The 12,191-nt window shown below is 39.1% G+C and overlaps 1 protein-coding gene across 3 annotated transcripts in view; it reads left to right on the top strand.

Annotated features, from left to right (window-relative positions):
* MTMR10 (myotubularin related protein 10) overlaps positions 1-12,191 on the top strand; it is a 52,043-nt gene that overhangs the window by 6,900 nt on the left and 32,952 nt on the right. The window lies entirely within an intron of this gene.

Below are 12,191 nucleotides of genomic sequence, written 5' to 3'. Positions count from 1 at the left end.
TAATCGGATCAGGAAAGCATACGACCCCGGGCCATCTGGAAAATGAAAATAGCCATTGTTGGGTAGATGTCTTGTTTATTTTTTTACATATTCATTGTTTAGACCATTTATGTACTGTTCTTGTCTTCGGCCTCATTGTAATTCTTATTTCCTCACTTGGACGGTAAGTCCCTTAAAGGTAGACATTCTTTTTTGGGTATTTTACGTTTTGTGTGGTTTTTTAATACCTTTTTGTAGCTCAGCTTTAGAGATGATTGTAGACTGATTTTTTTGTAGTATTTTAATTTATACATACGTTGCTTTTGAAAGCCCCGAAGGACTTGTGACTCCACTTTGGAACAGTGAAGCACGGAACTATTACGTTTGTCCCTCACCTGTGGAGCCTTTAGAGCGGTCCTCCTCAGGCTGCCACCGCAGAACCGCAGGCCAGCATTTTGTGACTCGCTTCCTCGCTTCTGACCGACCATTAGTCTCTCTGTATCTTAGCTCCTGCTCAGAATCTCTCCATGAACTTGCCCAAGTAAAATCCTGCTTACCCACGATAAAAACCCAAATTCTGTAACCCCTATAAATTGCCAGCACTCTACCTTGCTGACCTCTGCCCTGTTACCCAGGGTTGATACTTGCCACAGTCAGGCTGGTTCCCTTCTCTCTCCCAGATGCCTGATTCCTTATTTAGGCCTTTGTCACTGTTGTCATCACATGTTCTCTCTATCTCAGTCCTTTTCTGCCTTCAAGATTTCCTTCTGGTTTCTTCCCAGGGTCTGCACTTCTAACCCTCCTTCAGCCCACATTGTGGGTGGCACTTACTGGACATGCTACTTGATTACATGCTTTTCTGTATTGTGTGACCTGCAAAATTGGACCCTTAGTACCCATGATAGCATCAGATGTTTTGTGTTTGTCTTCCATATAGTTTCAACCTCCCTTAATAATTTTTAGGCCACTTTAATTCCTGAATTTATCTATAGCTTGGGTGACAACTGGTCCCACTTTGCCTGTGACCATCCTGGTATTAGTGCTGAAAGTCCCGTATGCAGAGAATCCCCTCGATTCCAGGCAGTCAGTCACCATATGTAAAGCTACATATTGAATTCTGTATTGGCCTAAACACATTCCGTAGGTTAATTAGCCACTGTATGCAGTAAGGCTTTGTCTTAAACTGTTTTCCAAGCTAAAATGTATTATGAGAAAATTTATTCATCAAACATGTATTGACTTTCTAAACGTGGAGGGTATTATGAAAGATGATATAATTTTTTGGTTCTCTGGAAGTTAACTTTCTTAGCTATACCATTTTTGAAAATTTATTAATTTTAATTATATTCCCATATTTATTTTTATGGGTAAAAGGGTCTTGAGAAAACAAACTTTGATGATTTCTTGATCCCTTCCCAGGTTGTAGTAGAAACTCTTGACCCATCATCTGATTTAGATAGCTTTTTCTGCAGGCCTTTTGCTTACCCCACAATGAAACAAATTTCCTCCTTTATCTTGCGTGAGGCCTCCCTGTGGCTTCCCTCCAGTGGTGTGCTGGAAGGTGCTTGGTGGTGAAAATCCTCCCATTAGAGCTGATTGCAGGCTGTCAACTTGAGTGCCCAGAGCCAGGGCTTGCGGGGTAGGGTGGGGGGGGGGTGGTGGAGAGGAACTGGAGATTCTCCTGAGCTGGTGCAAGCTGGCTAGCACAGTACTGCTCGGCCACCTGACAGGCACAGGAGTACAGTCCCTGGGAAAACTGCGTGGTCTTCTGCAGATTGAAGCTTTTGTTAGGCGCTTTCTTTCTTAGGGCTCACTAATTCAAGATGCAGCGAGGACAGTCTCAATACTCTTCTATTTATGTATCTATTCTCTCTAGGAACAGGCCATTTCCTATTTTTTTCTTTCCTGTCTCTAAGCTAGTGTTCTGGCCCCCAGTACCGCAGTACTTGCAGTAGCTTTAACAGTTCCTACCCACTGTTACTGCTTTTTTTATGTTGTATGAGCAGAAAATTATTATGAGAGCGGACAGCTGTGCTACATGAGCCAAACATTTTAAAGACTGGTTCCATGTGAACATAATTTAGCATTATCAAATAAAACTCAAGCCAGGTTAACTTGACACTTACTTAATTTTATGCTTATAATAAAAAGACCCAAACAGAGGATCTCTCCAGCAGTGCCCTCTTTTTTGTCCTCCCCTCCATCCCACCCGACTTCTCTTCTCTCCCAAGGGTTCGTTCCCATTTTCCACTCTCAGTGCTGTTTGACACTTCAGTTTCCTTAAAAGACCACAGCCCCTTGGGGCGCCTGGGTGGCACAGCGGTTAGGCGTCTGCCTTCGGCTCAGGGCGTGATCCCGGCGTTCTGGGATCGAGCCCCACATCAGGCTCCTCCTCTATGAGCCTGCTTCTTCCTCTCCCACTCCCCCTGCTTGTGTTCCCTCTCTCGCTGGCTGTCTCTATCTCTGTCGAATAAATAAATAAAATCTTAAAAAAAAAAAAAAAAAAAAAGACCACAGCCCCGAGAGTCCCTATTCAGCTTTTGTTGTTGTCGTTATTTTTCTATTTCTTGTCCAGTTTTCTCTCAGTAATTTTATTTTTAAATACACTTGGATTTATAAGAGTTGTATAAAAGAGTGCAGCTAGTTAACATACACTGTTTACCCAGCTTCCCCTAATGTTATATCTTACCTGACCTTGTTAAATTTAGCTAAATTAAGAAATTAGCAATGCAAGTTTTATTCACATTTCCCTAGTTTTTCCACTAATGTCCATTAGCTGTTCCAAGATGCCATCAGGGATACCATATTGCATTTAGTCATTATGTCTCCTTAGCATCTTTAGTCTGACAGTTTCTCCATTTTTACTGATGGACTGATGAATTCTTTCATGTTGGTGCCTGTATCCTTTTGAAATGTCCTCCCCCCTACTCTTTCTCCTTCCTTACTTTCTGGCATTCTGGAACTACCAGAGACTCCCTACTTATGTTGTGTTTCTTCTGCCCTGGCCCTGGAATTAGCTGTTTTTGCAAGGATCCCAGGTTCCTGTCATTGGAGAATGGTCTTTAAATACCAAGATTCCTGTGCCGAATGTGCTTTGTTTGTGGAGTGTCACTGATTTTAGGCCTGTAGGGGCCAGAGTAGAAAATATGCACCTGTGTTACTAACCCATGTGTATACACATCTCTTTATGTTTCTGTATCCATCTGAATATATGTAAAAGCCCTTGAACCATGTCTAGCAAACTTTCTGTAGAGTATCAGGCGGTAAATGTTTTGGACTTTGAAGGCCATAAAGTCTCTGTTGCCAGTACTCAGCTCTGCCTTTGTCCCATGAAAGCAGTCATAGCTGATACACAAATAAGCATGGATATGTTTCAGTAAAATGTTACTTACAAAAACCAGGATGACTGTGCTCAGCCATCCTCTGAACTCATTAAATGCATTCCCCTTTTATTTTTGGCTCATTCTTACTGCATTCATGGGCCTGACATTTTACATTTGTGCCATCAGTAAGAGAATCACGTTGCTAGAGAAGAGGGGCTGTCCTTGAGTGTGTGCCTCATAAATACAATTGGCTGATGGTACTGTAAGGCCGCCATGTCCTGTCGCACAAGACCTCCATTTCCTTCTTTCCATGATCATGTCTTCTCCCCTTCTCAGAAACCTAAAATCCTGTGGTGTGGCTTTTTTTTTTTTTAAAGTAAACTTTTGAGTATAACATATATAAAAAATATACATGAATCTTTTGAGTTATAACCGAATGAATTTTTGTAGCATTGGTTTGAGAGTCCTTGGGTGGATGAGTTTGCTAGTTAAGAAAAGCAGCACAGCGTGAAGTGATGTAGGCTCTGCTTTGTGAGCCAGTAGTTTACTCTGAAGAAATCAGTGTTACAAGAGTACAACATCTAACTGTGTGAAATGTGGCTAATTTAGGGTTTTGCTTGTTTTATTTTCAAGTTAAGGCCCTCTTATAATTGGTAGCTAAGATTTCTTGGTGGGAAGAAAGGGTTGAGTACTCACTAGCCCACATTCTGGTATTGGGAGGAATTGGGTTCAAGGAGTTATGGAAGATTTAAATTTTATGTATTTGAATTATTTGATGAGTTTCAATATATATTTTTGTCATTTAAAATTTTTTTATCATTAAAATCCAGTTAAGACTAGTACTTTGAAGCTTTAGTTCACTTTTGGTGCTTCCTGTTTCTAGGTACAGTACATTAATTTTGTGTAAGCATAGAGAAATACTGGATTTGAAATCTGAACACTTGGTTATCAGTTGAAAATTTACTTCTTACTATCTTTTAAATCTTAGGAAAGTGATACAACTTCTTTGGGTCCAAGTCCCTTATCTGCCATACCTGTTGAAAGAATCAAATAGGAAAAATGTTGAGAAACTCCCATTGGTAGATTTAACGGCTCCCTATGTATGTGGTAGGCAAGCGCAGCAGTTCTGTTCCTTTTTTCTAACTTCATATGAGTTTACCCGTGCAGTTTATCTCCTCACCCTCTTGGCTGCTGGGCCATGTTAAATTCCTTGTTTCTGTTCTGTCTGGAGCACCTTCTCTTCCATTGGTGGTAGTTGCCTGGTGAACCAGGGAGAAGTGAAGTGATTTAATTCATTCACATGTTCAGCACTCATTTAATAGGCACCTACCTTGTGCTAGGCATTTGTCTAGGAACTGAAATTTCAGCATTGAGGAAAAATCAGTCCACCTTCTACCCTCATGAAGCATATGATCCTAAGGGTGGGACAGGCAGTGATTTAAAAATATATGTATAATTGTGGCTGTGTAAATGCTAGGAATTACAAGTATATGATGCTAGGATTGAGGGATTTAATCTAGGCAGAGGGATTTAAAAAAAAAAAAAAGCATTTATGAGAAAGTCATTAGGCTAATGAAGAATATTCCGGGAAGTGGGAACATGTGCAAAGACCCCATCCAGTGGAAGCAGTATGATCCCTAGGAGGGATTAAAAAAGCACTGTGGTGTGAGTGTGAAGGCGGACAGTGGCAGAGGGGGAGGGGGCAGGGCCTCACAGGCCATGTGAAGAAGGCTTGTCTTCAGGGTGGAAAATTACTCAGATGGTTTAAGCTGAGAATTTGACATGAGTAAATTTGAATTAAATCCTTAAGTAAATGGTAGGTTGCTGTTTTAAAAATAATCTTATGTATTTTTAAGAACTTGGAATAAAAATTATTATTGCAACTCAAATGTATTGTAACAGTTTTGTTGAGAGAAAGGATCATTTTGAGACTACAGTGGCATTCTTGTATTGGTAGGTATTTGGTGCTTGTCAGCAAACAGGTTCTATCCACCACTCTTAAGGTTTTTATAGTGATAAATATAGATGAAGTAGATCAGTATCCTTACTTTTCTACCGTTGACCCTGGAGATGGATGGCTTAAAAATGTCCTTGGGTCTAGTTGAATTTTAGATCTTGAAATTGAGGTTATTTTAATGAAGATGACACTTTAAATAAGTTATTCCTTTCAAAGCACATTGTAAATTTTGTTTTGACCCGTTATATTTCTTTCTTTAATCTTCCCTTTTAGCTCTAAAACTGTATTTTAAAGTTTTATTGCCAAGTAAGTTATAATTAGGGTACAGAGAACTCACTTCTTTATGGAATATACCTTATTTAAATTTTTTTTAATTCAATTTTTTTAAACTAAAAAAAACCAAACCAGTTCACCCATTTCTCCTGTCCTCGACTTCTGGCAAACACTAAGTTGTTCTCTGTATCTAAGACCTTGGGTTGTTTTTGTTTGTTTGTGCTTTAGATTCCACATATAAGAGAAATTCTTAAGTATTTGTCTTTGACTAATTTCAGTTAGCATAATGCCCCTAAGGTGCATCTGTGTTGTTGCAAATGGCAAGATTTCATTTTCTTTTATGAGTGAATAATACTGTGTGTGTGTGTGTGTGTGTGTGTGTGTGCTTGTGTGTGTGTGCGTGCCACGTCTTCTCTTTCCATTCGTCCACTGATGGATACTTATTTTGTTTCCATATTTTGGCTCTTATAAATAATGCTGCAGTGACATGTGGGTGCATATATTTTTTCATGTTAATGTTCTAATTTTTTGGATAAATACCCAGAAGTGGAATTGCTGGATCATATGGTAGTTCTGTTTTTAATTTTTGAGGAACTTTTATACTGTTTTTCAATGTCTGCACCAATTTACATTCCTACCAACAGTGTAGAAGGATTACCTTTTCTCCACGTCCTTACCAACACTTGTTGTTTCTAATCTTTTTGATAATAGCCATTCCAACAGGTGTGAGGTGATGTCTCATTGTACTTTAGATTTGCATTTCCCTATTAATGATATAGAGCATCTTTTCATGTACCTGTTGGCCATCTGTGTGTCGTCTTTGGATAAATATTTATTCAGATCTTCTGCCCATTTTTAAAATCAGGTTTTGTTTTGTTTCAGCTGTTGAGTTGTATGAGTTTTTATGTATTTTGGATGTTAGCCTCATATAATTTCAGAGTATTTTCTTTCATTCAGTAGGTTGCCTTTTCATTCTGTTGATGGTTTCTTTTGCTGGCAGAAGCTTTCTAGTTTGATGTAGTCCCACTGGTTTGTTTTTGCTTTTGTTGCTTTTGGTGTCAGATTCAAAAAAATAAGCACCAAGACCTATGTTAAGGAGTTTACCACCTATGTTTTCTTCTAGGAGTTTTATGGTTTTAGGTCTAATATTCAAGTCTTTAATCCATTTTAAGTTAAGTTTTGTGTATGATGTAAGATAGTGGTCCAGTTTCATTCTCTTGCATATGGCTATCTTATTTTCAAAATACCATTTATTGAAGAGACTGTCGTTTCCCCATTGTATACTCTTGGGTCCTTTGTTATAAATTAATTGGCCATATATGTGTGGGTGGGTTTATTTTTGGCCTGTCTATTCTGTTCCATTGATCTATGTGTTTGTTTACAATGGCCATATTGTTTTAATTACCATAGCTTTATAATATAGCTTGAAATCAGGGAACATGGTGCCTTCAGCTTTGTTCTTTTTCAAGATTGCTTTGGCTATTTGGTGTCTTTTATGGTTCCATACAGATTTTAAGATTGTTCTATGTCTTTGATAAATGCCACTGGAATTTTGATAAAGATTGCATTGAATTTGTATTGCTTTGTGTAGAATGGGCATTTTAACAATATTAATTCTTCCAGTTGTGGGCATGGGATATCTTTCCATTTATTTCTGTCATCTTCAGTTTTTTTCATTAATATCTTACAGTCTTCAATATACAGGTTGGGTTTTTTGTTTTGTTTTGTTTTGTTTTTTGCCACCTCGGTTAAATTAGTTTTAGGTATTTTATTCTTTTTGATACAGTTGTAAATGGGTTTCCTTAATTTCTCTTTCTGATAGTTCATTATTAGTATATAGAATTGTAACCAAATTTTGTGTATTGATTTTTACTGAATTTATTAGTTTAGCAGTTTTTTGATGAAGTCTTTAAGGTTTTTTGCATCTGTGTTCATCAGGGAAATTGGCCTGTAATTTTCTTGTGCATTTAGTAATTTATTCAAATTATTGACAATAATGGAGTCCCCAACCATTATTATATTGCTGTCTTATTTCTCCCTTTAGGCCTGTTAATATTTCCTTTATATATTTAGGTTTTATATTTTTATATATTTATATTTCCTTTATGTATTTAGGTTGGGTGCATAAGTGTTTACAAATGTTCTATCTTCTCATTGGATTGACCCTTTTATCATTTTGTAGCACCCTTCTTTGTTATCACAGTCTTTGTTTTAAAGTCTATTTTGTCTGATGTAAGTATATATACTCCAGCTTTGGTTTCCATTTGCATGGAAAATCCCTTGTTCATCCTTCTTTTCCAGTCTGTGTCCATACATCTAAAGTGAATCTCTTACAGGTAGCATATAGGTGAGTCTTGTTTTTTTTTAATCCATTCACCCACTCTGTGTATTTTGATTGGAACATTTAGTCCATTTACATTTAAAGTAATTATTGAGAGTTATGTGCTTATTGCCATTTTATTACTTGTTTTCTGGCAATTTTTGTAGTTCCTCTGTTGCTTTCTTTCATTGTTCTCTTCCTTTGTGGTTTGATGGCTTTCTTAGTGGTATGCTTATATTCTTTTCTCTTCATCTTTTGTGTATTTAGTATAGGTTTTTGCTTTGTTTTGCAACCATGAGGCTTGCATATAACAACTTCTGTTACACTCTATTTTAAGTTGGTAACAACTTGTTTTATCCCATTGTAAAGCTCAAGATTATTACTCTTCCTGCCCACACTTTGTTTTTGATGTCATATTTTACATCTTTTTCATTTTCCGTATTCCATAACCAAATATTATGGTTTTAGGTAATTTTATTACTTTTGTCTTTTAACCTTCTTAATAGCTTTAGAGGTAATCACTACCGTTACTGTATGTTTATCTTTCCAGTGAGATGTGTTCTTTCATATGTGTTCTTGTTATTAATTAGTACCCTTTTTTTTTCAGCGTAAAGAAGTCTTTTTAACATTTCTTGTAAAGCTGATTTAGTGGTGATAAACTTCTTTAGCTTTTGCTTGTCTGGAAGATTTTTTATTTCCTCTTCACTTCTGAATAATAATTTTGCTGTGTAGAGTGTTCTTGGTTGAAAGGTTTTTTCTTTCAGCACTTTGAATATATGGCGTCACTCTCACCTGGCCTGTGCAGTTTCTGCTGAAAGGTCTGCTGATAGCCTTGTCGGTCTTCCTTAGTAGTAAGTTGTTTTTCTCTTGCCACTTTTAATATTCTCTCCTGTCTTTAACTTTTAACATTTTAATTACAGTGTGTCTTGGTGTGGGTGTCTTTGAGTTCCTCTTTTTGGGGACTTTCTGAGCTTCCTGGATCTGGATGTCTGTTTCCTTCCCCAGGTTAGGAAGTTTTCAACCATTATTTCTTCCAATAAGATTTCTCCCCCTTTCCCTTCTCCTGGGAGCCCTATGATGCAAATGTTAGTCCATTTAATGTTTTCCAGTAAGTCCTTTAACCTATCCTCACATTTTTCCATTCCTTTTTTCTTTTTGCTGTTCTGATTTGGGTGGGTTTTATTGCCTTGTCCTGAAGTTGATTGAGTCTTTCTTTTTTTTTTTTCATGTAGTCTGTTGTTGAACCCCTCTGGGGCATTTTTGGTTGGTTATTGTATTCTGTGACTTCTGTTAAGTATCTTCTTACATCTTCCATCCTTTTGTTGAAGTTCTCATTGTGTGTGTGCATTTCTTTCTTCCCAGTTTGGTGATCATCTTTTTTTCCTAAATTTAAATGCAGTTTTTTTAATCTGAGTATAGTTGACACAGAGTGTTACATTAGTTTCAGGTATACAACTTAGTGATTTGACAACTTTACACATTGTGCTCTGCTCACCACAAGTGTAACTACCATCTGACCTATTACGTAGCTATTACAATATCAGTGACGTATTCCTTCTGCTCTGCTTTTTATTCCTGTAAGTTACTCGTTCCGTAACTGGAGACCTGTATCTCCTGCTTCTTTGCCCAGCCACCCACTCTCCTCCCCTCTGGCAACCATCAGTTTGCTCTCTGTATGTATAGTTCTGATTTTGATTTTTGTCTATTTTTATACTTATGAGTGGAATCATGTGGTATTTGTCTTTCTCAGTCTGACTTATTTAGCATAATACCCTCTAGGTCCATTCATGTTGTCTCAAGTGGCATGATCTCATCCTTTTTATGACTGTGTAATATTCCATTGTGTTTATATACCACATTTTCCTTATCTGTTTGTCTATTAATGGATACTTATGTTGCTTCCATGTCTTAACTATTGTAAATAATGCTGTGATAAACCTAGGGGTACATTTATCTTTTTGAGTTAGTGCTTTCGTTTTCGGTGAGCAGCTTTACCACCATTACTTTGAACTCTTTATCAGGCGAATTACTTATCTCTGTTTAACTAAGTTTTTTTCCTCTAAGGTTTCATCTTTTCTATCATTTGGAACTTATTCCTCTGTTTCTTCACTTTGCTTGACTCTCTGTGTTGGTTTCTGTATAGTAGATGAAAAAACTACCTCTCCCAGTCTTGAAGGAGGGGCCCTGTGTAGGAGATGAACCTTATTGTTCAGCCCTCCCCCAGCTTTTTGTTATCTCTCAAACCATCCTGTTTGTCCAATCAGCCTATTAGATTTTTAATAGTTCCCAGTAGTTTAGGATGTGCCAAACCAGTCAGTGTTCCAGAGGGGAGGATCTCAGCACCTAGATTCTGGCTGACTGGATGCCAAACCCTCAGGCATCAACTTTTTAAGGTATGCAAATATATATAGTCTTGGGGGACCACAAGCATAAGCCCTACTGGCCACAAAAGCAGGAGAGCTGGAGGTGTCCCTTAAGTAGCAGTTACAGAAATCAGTGCTCCAGAAAAGTGTATAAGCTCTTTTCTGGGTGACCCTGGTAGGCTGGTGAAAGGCAAAGGGAGAACATCAAGATGGCCTCCATAGCCCACTTTCTTTGACAGCAGTTCTCTAGACCACTAAATGTATGCCACACCTGAAGCCTGCTCTAGCATAAGCAGAGAGGCCTCCTTCAGAAAGACTGGGGAGGGGGGTGGGGGTGGTGCCTGTCTCCTGTCTGCACACCACCCTAGGGGTGGTTGCCTGCCAAGAACCATCTCTCTCATTGCCACAGTGTCATGGGATCCAGAATGCAAACCCCCCTGGCCACTAGAGCCATGATCCGTGGGTGTCCCCTGGGCAGCAGCTGCAAAAACTAGGACTCCAGACATAAAAGCCAGGACACCAGAGACATGTAAAGTGTCCCTCCAGGAGACACTGATGCCCTGAAGTGCTACAGAGCATGAGCACAAAGATAGCACATACCCTCCGAGGTCTCTGCAGTGGATTACAGTAGACCCTAGATTTGTGTGTCATTAGAAACTTGCCTTTCAGGCTGCAGTTGTGATGATTAGCTAATGGTCCTTCTTCACAGAAAGACTGTGCTCCTGGGTCTGTTGCCTCTTACTATACCCTGGGGGTGATAGCTGTTTAAGAACTCTTTCTCTGTTGGTTATAGTCCTGTGGGACCTATAAGTGTACATCTCCTACCAAAGCCACATGATGTAGAGATGTCCCCTGGCAGCAATCACAAAAATCAGAGCTCCAGGCAGGTGTATGAGCTCCTTTCTGGGTCTCACAATTATTACATCCCATGGGACGAAGAACACAAGCTCCCCTGGCCTCCAGAACCAGGCAATCAAGAGGTGCTCCCTAGTTGGAAGCCACAAAAATCAGGGTACCAGATGTATGTAAAAGCTCCCTTCTGAGAGAGATTGGTGCTCTGAGCACAGCAGAGAGTGTGTGAATGTGGTGCCCACTAGTCTGTGTCCCCAGAGAGTGTTCCAACAGGGTCCTACATAATGTGTTAAATAAGGCACCTGCCCTTCAGGCCAATGCTTTAATATAAGCAGGTGAGCCTCCTTCACCTTACGTCTGGGCACCACTGCTGCCTCTGACCTGGGCCCCCGGGTGTATGAGTCCAAGTGTCTGAGCCTTTTAAGAGCAGTTTCTCAGATCTCTAGGGTCTTATAGGTCTTGGGACACAAGCCTCATTGGTTTTCAGAGTTCCATGTTTTGGGGGCTTGTCTCTCAAGGTGTGTGTTAAAACTTGGGATGCCTGATGTAGCATTTGAACCCTTCACTCCTAAGGGAGAGCCTCTGGGTTTTGAGTTCCATCCTGGTTGTAGGTCACCATGCAGAGATGGAGTTTATAGTGAGATTATGTCCCAGCCTCTCCTACCTGCTTGCTTATGGTTTAGTTCTCATTTACCCAGTACACGTGTAGCCATCGCTCAGCTAGCCTTTAGGTTTTTTTTTTTTTTTTTTAAGAGGAACTTGTCCGTATGTAGCTATAGACTCAGTATGTCCACCAGAGGAGATGAGTTCAGGGTCTTCCTAGCTCACCATCCTGAACCCTATTTACCAATAATAGATTGTATTATTAATTTTGAGGTTAAACCCAAACTCTGTTTCTCGTCCGTTAGTGAAGGAATTAAAGACATTGGTTTGGGATGTGAAGTCACATATTGTTAAAACACAAATATTCCATCGAGTAGTACTCTGAAGAACAGAGTGTAGTTTATTTCTTCTCCAGAATGCCTTTCAATAAAAGATTATGAGAGGCAGTATCGCCTAGTACTCAAGAATGCAGGCTCGGTTTTAGCCTTTCTGGTTGAACCACCTCAGACCCCTCAACTCTT

Source organism: Ursus americanus, chromosome 28 (assembly GCF_024610735.1).
Source record: "Ursus americanus isolate L20-20 chromosome 28, mUrsAme1.1.p, whole genome shotgun sequence".
NCBI classification, from domain to species: domain Eukaryota; kingdom Metazoa; phylum Chordata; class Mammalia; order Carnivora; family Ursidae; genus Ursus; species Ursus americanus.
Note: the sequence above shows the minus strand (reverse complement) of the source record. Positions and strands in the feature narration are given on the sequence as shown.